Here is a 10504-nt window from a genome sequence, read left to right on the forward strand (position 1 = left end):
CAAATACCGCATCACGCCACAATCAACAACCGGTGCAGCTCCATCTGAGTTATTGATGAAACGACACTTGAGATCGACAATCACAAACCGGACATATCATCAAATGTTTATCAGAGCCAGCTTAATCAAAAGTTGGTGCATGATACGTCGTCCAACAGTCGATGTATCAACATTGGAGATCCAGTGTTTGCCCGAAATTTTGGTGCAGGTGCGACGTGGCTACCGGGGGACATCATCGAGAAGCCAGGTCCACTGTCCTGTGTGATTCGCCTGCAGGATGGCTGCGAAATTCGTCGAAATCAGGACCACATAACCAACCGTCACTGTGAGTCGATAGAGCCTACAGCATCATCACAGTCAGGACAACAGTTCGACCCACCACTGCCGGAGATCGTCGTGGCCGCTCCAGCCGGCTCGGATGCCCCGAAAACCTCTGCGAATGCCACACCCTTCGTGGAGACCAAAGGAATCACCTCGGACTCTGTATCCACTGGTACACCTTGACCCAAAGGAATCACCTCAGACTCTGTATCCACTGGTACACCGCGACCCAAAGGAATCACCTCGGACTCTGTATCCACTGGTACACCGCGACGCTCAATGCGTGAGAGAAATCGTCAGTCAGGCAGCATCGTCACAGTCAGGACAACAGTTCGACCCACCACTGCCGGAGATCGTCGTGGCCACTCCAGCCGGCTCGGATGCCCCGAAAACCTCTGCGAATGCCACACCCTTCGTGGAGACCAAAGGAATCACCTCGGACTCTGTATCCACTGGTACACCTTGACCCAAAGGAATCACCTCAGACTCTGTATCCACTGGTACACCGCGACCCAAAGGAATCACCTCGGACTCTGTATCCACTGGTACACCGCGACGCTCAATGCGTGAGAGAAATCGTCAGTCAGGCAGCATCGTCACAGTCAGGACAACAGTTCGACCCACCACTGCCGGAGATCGTCGTGGCCGCTCCAGCCGGCTCGGATGCCCCGAAAACCTCTGCGAACACTACACCCTTCGTGGAGACCAAAGGAATCACCTCGGACTCTGTACACACTGGTACACCGCGACCCAAAGGAATCACCTCGGACTCTGTATCCACTGGTACACCGCGACCCAAAGGGATCACCTTGGACTCTGTATCCACTGGTACACCGCGACGCTCAATGCGTGAGAGAAAAGCACCCAACCGGTCGAATATTTGAACGTTTTTTTTTCACGTTGACACATGTTCTATTTTCACGTTGAAACATGTTCTATTTTCACGTTGACACATGTTCTATTTTCACGTTGAAACATGTTCTATTTTCACGTTGAAACACGTTCTACTTTCACGTATTTTCATTATTCTCATAATCGTTTGCACACATATTTTCACATGTTTTGGAAATGTTGCTTTTGAAATGTCAATTCTGGAAATCTAGCACGTATTGCTCTTGGTAATTTTGGACTTAAAGGGGAGGATGTCATGTATGAAGCTGCAAATATTCACCGTTGTATCCCTACACCGTGACCGCATGGTATCCTTACGCCCCAGATCGGATGGCGCTGCAGTTAATCGGGCCTGTATCGGCAGAGTCAATAAACGTGTACTACAATTGATCGTAGTTTGTCGAGATACCTTACAGTTTCCGCATTGTTTGTTTGCTTTTGGCTTCGCATCCATGCATAGCACTCAAGACAGCTCTTGGGACACTAATTCTAAATCTGTTTCTAGTTTTGCTCTCGCACGTACAAGTTTTAGTGATATTTGAAAGGTTATTACCTTTAAATAAGGCAATAACCTTTCAAATTTGATCGGTGTTGTCACAAAAACTAGACGTGCTGGAGAAAAACCAAAAACAGATTTCGAATTGGCGTGCAAAACTGGTCTCGAAAAGTATGCTTACAACTTTGAAGAGAGAAAAAATTTCGATTTTGTCAACAAGTGTAATTTAACAGTGTAATTTAACACTCGACCCAAACAAAGCCAATGTAAATCTGATGCAACAAAGTCAGGCAGTGTTTCATCAGCAGAGGCCTATATAGGACTAATGTGCTAGGCTCACCAGAAAACAAGATGGCGGCCATATCATTTCGTGTCGACTCTGTTGTGGGGGGAGTCAAGAGACAGATGGGGGTTTGGTCCAGCAGCTGTCCAACCAATTGGTGCACATATCAAAAATCGACCCCCAACAACAACAACAGCAACAACTAGAACGGCACTCAGTAGAAAGCATACCTCCGCCTGGTTGGCCATTTCACTCAATGGTGAAGAATCACTTTAAAAATTCTACTATCCGGATCCGGATCTTCACCAAAATTGAATCAATTATTCCTTGTCAGACACACAACCTGTGCAACAAGTTTCGTCAAAATCCGTCCATAACATTTTGGGATATCCTGCTATGTATCGTGTTTGGCCCTATCTGCCAATGGCGAAGAATCACTTTTAAAAACTCTAGTAGCCGAATCCGAATCCCGATGTTCACCAAAATCTAATCATTTCGTCCTTGTCACATACGCTACATCTCTGCCAAATTTCATCCGAATCCGTCCACAACTTTTTGAGATATCTTGTTCACAAACAAACGGACAAACAAAAGGATGAACAGACAGACAGACAGACAGACAGACAGGGGTGAAAACATAACCTCCACCCACCTTTAGTGGCATAGGTAACAACAGCAACGCGAAGCTCTTCTAGAGATATGACATGTCGCAGGTAAAAATGTACTTTTTACCCTCGCCAGAGGAGTGGGTATTGCATTTGAGTCCATTTGTCCGTTTGTCTGTCTGTCTGTCTGTTTGTCTGTTTGTCCGCACGGAATGAATATGATTTTCTCTACAACCGTTGGTCCGATTGACAGGAAATTTTTACCACAGGTGCAACTCTACCTTTAGAATTTAATTTAATGATAATTATGACGTCATATGTCACGTGGTTCAACCGCCATATTTGTTTTAATACAAAAGCCCTAAAAACCACTAAAAACACGTCCTGGCGAGGGTCTGCAATCTCTGATTGCTCTTTCTTGTTTTGTTTTTACGTTGAAGGCTCCAAATTAATGGACTATATCGTCCTCATCGAGGCCAGGCCTTTAATGAGGCCTGCATTGATAGAAAAGTGAAGAAGGAGAGAATAGTCTAAGAGATTTTGAGAAAGTAAAAAATCTGCTTTTTGAAAAGGGGAAGGTCTAAGTGTTTGGAAATACATGGGAAGGTAAAGAGTTCCAGAGTTTGGCAGTGGAGGAGAAGAAACAAACATCATAATTATAGTTAACGTATAATGTTATGAATGTTGATATTGCTGTTGTTAACTCCACAATTCCCATGAATTTCTTGATGAGTTGACATTTTCTGACGAGGAAACTTCTACATCAGCATGCTTATGCCACAATATAACCGCCATCTTCTCTAATGCATCGTTCAATCTAATTTTCCAAACTTGTTGAAAATTTTCTCCATTTGCTGCTGAGTGATGTCATCAATTAGGCTTCCATTGAGGTTCCCACTGGAAGGCTATTGTTCTTGTAAGGATTAATATGACCCGACTGCAAGGCCGCAATGAGCCGGCGAAGCCAAAGCCTCTTGCCACTATTTTACCCATCACTATGGCATCAGTAGGTTAGGTAGTTGGCAGTAGGTAGGTGTAGTAGGTACCGTACCTAGTTCAAAATGACACCATTTGCATTCTGGATGAGATTAAAATTTATAAAATTTCCTTCTTGATTAATTCGGTGAATTCCGTCTCAACTTCGGATATTTCCGGCCGTGAAAAACTATCCCCTACGGCCGCGAGATTTCTAAAAAATAATTCTTCGTCAATTTTAGAATATTTGACGCCGTTTTCAGCGTCAGAAACGCGTAATAAGCTTTTTTGAAATATCTTTTCAAATGCTCGAATCTCATTGGTTCCGGTGTTTGGTGAAGATTTTCGTTGAAGATAACCAGGGCCCGTGCAGGCCTGAGTTGAAAATTTAAAATGCCACAAGAATGAGGTTGGTCTTAAAGTATTTTTTATTACAAATTAGAGGTGCATAAGATTGTGAATCAAAAAAGAACGGGTGAAACAAACTCCTATTGAACTTTTTCGCAATTTTTTATGCATACCTCCGCATCTGCGAGATGGCCGCCTCCATGGAGTGATTTGGTGCGTCAAAGCTTCGAAATTCTCAAAGGATCCAGCAAAATCTGGCTTTTCAACATAATACGTACGCGTTCATTCACATTCACAACACCGGCTTCGCCGGCTACTAGTACCGACTGCAAAGCCGCAATGAGCCGGCGAAGCCAAAGCCTCTTGCCACTATTTTACCCATCACTATGGCATCAGTAGGTTAGGTAGTTGGTAGTAGGTAGGTGTAGTAGGTACCGTACCTGGTAAGACTTGGTAGGTAGTTGGTAGTAGGTAGGTAGGTAGGTAGTTGGTAGTAGGTACCGTACCTGGTAAGACTTGGTAAAAGAGAACAGCAGACAGTCCTCCCCAATACCTGCATACAATAAATGTCACAAGAAGCTTAAGGAAATAACTATACGATGTGCTAGCTTAAGGCCTATTTTAAGAAATTTTAACTGGGCTTAACATACGTTTTCACAGTATGTGTGTAGTCTTCTAACTTCAGTCGCTGGCAGGACTGGTTCTCTCCGGGCACGGCGGCTTCGTCCAACAGAAGAAGTTAGCTTGCAGTGATTAATTCGGTGAATTCCGTCTCAACTTCGGATATTTCCGGCCGTGAAAAACTATCCGTATTTCTAAACTAAATATGTAAACCGCTTATACCGTATTTCTGGCTGTGAAAAACTATCCCATACGGCCGCGAGATTTCTAAAAAATAATTCTTCGTCAATGTTAGAATATTTGACGCCGTTTTCACCGTCCGAAACGCGTAATAAGGTTTAAAAAAATATATTTTTTCAAATGCTCGAATCTCATTGGTTCTGGTGTTTGATGACGATTTTCGTTGAAGATAACGAGGTTGGTCTTAACGTATTTTAATTACTAATGAGAGGTTTCATTAGATTGTGAATCAAAGAACGACGGGTGAAACAAACTCCTATTGAACTTTTTCGCAATTGTTTTATGCAAACTTCCGCATCCGGTCGATGGCGCCCACCATTGAGCGCTTTCATTTTAGAAATATTTTTGCAAATGCTCGACTCTCATTGGGTCTGGTGTTTGGTGACGCATTTTGTTGAAGATAACCAGGCCCGTGCGGGCCGATGTTGGTCTTAAATTATTTTATTAATACATCGGAGGTGCATAAGATTCTGAATCAAACGACGACGGGTGAAAGAAACTCCTAATGAACGTTTTAAATTTGTTATGCATACTTCCGCCTCCGCAAGATGGCTGCGCCCACTGCGCTTCGGATTCTCGAGCCAAGGCATAATCAGGTTTTCAACATAATACGTACTCGTTTATTGACGACACCGGCTTCGCCGGCTACTAGTACCGATTGCAAAGCCGCAATGAGCCGGCGAAGCCAAAGCCTCTTGCCACTATTTTACCCATCACTATGGCATCAGTAGATTAGGTAGTTGGTAGTAGGTAGGTGTAGTAGGTACCGTACCTGGTAAGACTTGGTAAAAGAGAAGAGCAGACAGTCCTCCCCAATACCTGCATACCTCTTGCCACTATTTTACCCATCACCATGGCATCAGTAGGTTAGGTAGTTGGTAGTAGGTAGGTAGGTAGTTGGTAGTAGGTAGGTGTAGTAGGTACCGTACCTGGTAAGACTTGGTAAAAGAGAAGAGCAGACAGTCCTCCCCAATACCTGCATACAATAAATGTCACAAGAAGCTTAAGGAAGTAACGATACGATGTGCTAGATTAAGGCCTATTTTAAGAAATTTTAACTGGGCTTAACATACGTTTTCACAGTATGTGTGTAGTCTTCTAACTTCAGTCGCTGTCAGGCGCCAGGGCTGGTTCTCTGACTCTCCGGGCACTGCGGCTTCCTCCACAAGAAGACGTTAGCTTGCAGTGATTAATTCGGTGGATTCCGTGTCAACTTCGGATATTTCCGGCCGTGAAAAACTATCCGTATTTCTAAAACTAAATATGTAAACCGCTTATACCATATTTCTGGCCGTGAAAAACTATCCCATACGGCTGCGAGATTTCTAAAAAATAATTCTTCGTCAATGTTAGAATATTTGACGCCGTTTTCACCCTCCGAAACGCGTAATAATATTTTTTCAAATGCTCGAATCTCATTGGTTCTGGTGTTTGATGACGATTTTCGTTGAAGATAATGAGGTTGGTCTTAACGTATTTTAATTACTAATTAGAGGTTTCATTAGATTGTGAATCAAAGAACGACGGGTGAAACAAACTCCTATTGAACTTTTTCGCAATTGTTTTATGCAAACTTCCGCATCCGGTCGATGGCGGCCACCATTGAGTGATTTCATTTTAGAAATATTTTTGCAAATGCTCGACTCTCATTGGGTTCGGTGTTTGGTGACGCGTTTTGTTGAAGATAACCAGGCCCGTGCGGGCCGATGTTGGTCTTAAATTATTTTATTAATACATCGGAGGCGCATAAGATTGTGAATCAAATGACGACGGGTGAAAGAAACTCCTAATGAACGTTTTAAATTTGTTATGCATACTTCCGCCTCCGCAAGATGGCTGCACCCGATGCGCTTCGGATTCTCGAGCCAAGGCATAATCAGGTTTTCAACATAATACGTACTCGTTTATTGACAACACCGGCTTCGCCGGCTAAAATTTGTTATGCATACTTCTGCATCCGCAAGATGGCTGCCTCCACTGCACTTCGGATTCTCGAGCCAAGGCATAATCAGGTTTTCAACATAATACGTACTCGTTTATTGACAACACCGGCTTCGCCGGCTACTAGTACCGACTGCAAAGCCGCAATGAGCCGGCGAAGCCAAAACCTCTTGCCACTATTTTACCCATCACCATTGCATCAGTAGGTTAGGTAGTTGGTAGCAGGTAGGTAGGTAGTTGGTAGTAGGTAGGTGTAGTAGGTACCGTACCTGGTAAGACTTGGTAAAAGAGAAGAGCAGACTGTCCTCCCCAATGGCAATACCTGCATACAATAAATGTCACAAGAAGCTTCAGGAAGTAACTATACGATGTGCTAGCTTAAGGCCTATTTTTAACTGGGCTTAACATACGTTTTCACACTAAGTGTGTAGTCTTCTAACTTCAGTCGCTGTCAGGCGCCAGGGCTGGTTCTCTGACTCTCCGGGCACGGCGGCTTCGTCCACCAGAAGAAGTTAGCTTGCAGTGATTAATTCGGTGAATTCCGTCTCAACTTCGGATATTTCCAGCCGTGAAAAACTATCCGTATTTCTAAACTAAATATGTAAACTGCTTATACCGTATTTCTGGCCGTGAAAAACCATCCCATATGGCCGCGAGATTTCTAAAAAATAATTCTTTGTCAATGTTAGAATATTTGTCGCCGTTTTCACCGTCCGAAACGCATAATAAGCTTTAAAAAAAATATTTTTTCAAATGCTCGAATCTCATTGGTTCTGGTGTTTGATGACGATTTTCGTTGAAGATAACGAGGTTGGTCTTAACGTATTTTAATTACTAATGAGAGGTTTCATTAGATTGTGAATCAAAGAACGACGGGTGAAACAAACTCCTATTGAACTTTTTCGCAATTGTTTTATGCAAACTTCCGCATCCGGTCGATGGCGCCCACCATTGAGCGCTTTCATTTTAGAAATATTTTTGCAAATGCTCGACTCTCATTGGGTCTGGTGTTTGGTGACGCATTTTGTTGAAGATAACCAGGCCCGTGCGGGCCGATGTTGGTCTTAAATTATTTTATTAATACATCGGAGGTGCATAAGATTCTGAATCAAACGACGACGGGTGAAAGAAACTCCTAATGAACGTTTTAAATTTGTTATGCATACTTCCGCCTCCGCAAGATGGCTGCGCCCACTGCGCTTCGGATTCTCGAGCCAAGGCATAATCAGGTTTTCAACATAATACGTACTCGTTTATTGACGACACCGGCTTCGCCGGCTACTAGTACCGATTGCAAAGCCGCAATGAGCCGGCGAAGCCAAAGCCTCTTGCCACTATTTTACCCATCACTATGGCATCAGTAGATTAGGTAGTTGGTAGTAGGTAGGTGTAGTATGTACCGTACCTGGTAAGACTTGGTAAAAGAGAAGAGCAGACAGTCCTCCCCAATACCTGCATACAATAAATGTCACAAGAAGCTTAAGGAAGTAACGATACGATGTGCTAGATTAAGGCCTATTTTAAGAAATTTTAACTGGGCTTAACATACGTTTTCACAGTATGTGTGTAGTCTTCTAACTTCAGTCGCTGTCAGGCGCCAGGGCTGGTTCTCTGACTCTCCGGGCACTGCGGCTTCCTCCACAAGAAGACGTTAGCTTGCAGTGATTAATTCGGTGGATTCCGTGTCAACTTCGGATATTTCCGGCCGTGAAAAACTATCCGTATTTCTAAAACTAAATATGTAAACCGCTTATACCATATTTCTGGCCGTGAAAAACTATCCCATACGGCTGCGAGATTTCTAAAAAATAATTCTTCGTCAATGTTAGAATATTTGACGCCGTTTTCACCCTCAGAAACGCGTAATAATATTTTTTCAAATGCTCGAATCTCATTGGTTCTGGTGTTTGATGACGATTTTCGTTGAAGATAATGAGGTTGGTCTTAACGTATTTTAATTACTAATTAGAGGTTTCATTAGATTGTGAATCAAAGAACGACGGGTGAAACAAACTCCTATTGAACTTTTTCGCAATTGTTTTATGCAAACTTCCGCATCCGGTCGATGGCGGCCACCATTGAGTGATTTCATTTTAGAAATATTTTTGCAAATGCTCGACTCTCATTGGGTCCGGTGTTTGGTGACGCGTTTTGTTGAAGATAACCAGGCCCGTGCGGGCAGATGTTGGTCTTAAATTATTTTATTAATACATCGGAGGCGCATAAGATTGTGAATCAAATGACGACGGGTGAAAGAAACTCCTAATGAACGTTTTAAATTTGTTATGCATACTTCCGCCTCCGCAAGATGGCTGCACCCGATGCGCTTCGGATTCTCGAGCCAAGGCATAATCAGGTTTTCAACATAATACGTACTCGTTTATTGACAACACCGGCTTCGCCGGCTAAAATTTGTTATGCATACTTCTGCATCCGCAAGATGGCTGCCTCCACTGCACTTCGGATTCTCGAGCCAAGGCATAATCAGGTTTTCAACATAATACGTACTCGTTTATTGACAACACCGGCTTCGCCGGCTACTAGTACCGACTGCAAAGCCGCAATGAGCCGGCGAAGCCAAAACCTCTTGCCACTATTTTACCCATCACCATTGCATCAGTAGGTTAGGTAGTTGGTAGCAGGTAGGTAGGTAGTTGGTAGTAGGTAGGTGTAGTAGGTACCGTACCTGGTAAGACTTGGTAAAAGAGAAGAGCAGACTGTCCTCCCCAATGGCAATACCTGCATACAATAAATGTCACAAGAAGCTTCAGGAAGTAACTATACGATGTGCTAGCTTAAGGCCTATTTTTAACTGGGCTTAACATACGTTTTCACACTAAGTGTGTAGTCTTCTAACTTCAGTCGCTGTCAGGCGCCAGGGCTGGTTCTCTGACTCTCCGGGCACGGCGGCTTCGTCCACCAGAAGAAGTTAGCTTGCAGTGATTAATTCGGTGAAATCCGTCTCAACTTCGGATATTTCCAGCCGTGAAAAACTATCCGTATTTCTAAACTAAATATGTAAACTGCTTATACCGTATTTCTGGCCGTGAAAAACCATCCCATATGGCCGCGAGATTTCTAAAAAATAATTCTTCGTCAATGTTAGAATATTTGTCGCCGTTTTCACCGTCCGAAACGCATAATAAGCTTTAAAAAAAATATTTTTTCAAATGCTCGAATCTCATTGGTTCTGGTGTTTGATGACGATTTTCGTTGAAGATAACGAGGTTGGTCTTAACGTATTTTAATTACTAATGAGAGGTTTCATTAGATTGTGAATCAAAGAACGACGGGTGAAACAAACTCCTATTGAACTTTTTCGCAATTGTTTTATGCAAACTTCCGCATCCGGTCGATGGCGCCCACCATTGAGCGCTTTCATTTTAGAAATACTTTTGCAAATGCTCGACTCTCATTGGGTCCGGTGTTTGGTGACGCCTTTTGTTGAAGATAACCAGGCCCGTGCGGGCCGATGTTGGTCTTAAATTATTTTATTAATACATCGGAGGTGCATAAGATTGTGAATCAAACGACGACGGCTGAAAGAAACTCCTAATGAACGTTTTAAATTTGTTATGCATACTTCCGCCTCCGCAAGATGGCTGCGCCCACTGCGCTTCGGATTCTCGAGCCAAGGCATAATCAGGTTTTCAACATAATACGTACTCGTTTATTGACAACACCGGCTTCGCCGGCTATTATTCAACGATTCCGAAAAAACCGTTACAGCTAGCTCTACAAAACTTTAACTCATTATATATATACCAATGTAACTGAGTGCAT

General features: G+C 43.3%; 1 long non-coding RNA gene across 1 annotated transcript in view; it reads right to left on the minus strand.

Annotated features, from left to right (window-relative positions):
• LOC137428223 (uncharacterized) overlaps positions 1 to 4502 on the minus strand; it is a 50773-nt gene extending 46271 nt beyond the window's left edge. Inside the window, exon 1 of the long non-coding RNA XR_010984664.2 lies at positions 4360 to 4502. This is a non-coding gene — a long non-coding RNA (uncharacterized LOC137428223). The remainder of the gene's footprint in view (positions 1 to 4359) is intronic.
• Positions 4503 to 10504: the final 6002 nt, after the last annotated feature.

This window comes from Myxine glutinosa, chromosome 5, assembly GCF_964187855.1.
Source record: "Myxine glutinosa chromosome 5, kmMyxGlut1.1, whole genome shotgun sequence".
In the NCBI taxonomy this organism is placed as follows: domain Eukaryota; kingdom Metazoa; phylum Chordata; class Myxini; order Myxiniformes; family Myxinidae; genus Myxine; species Myxine glutinosa.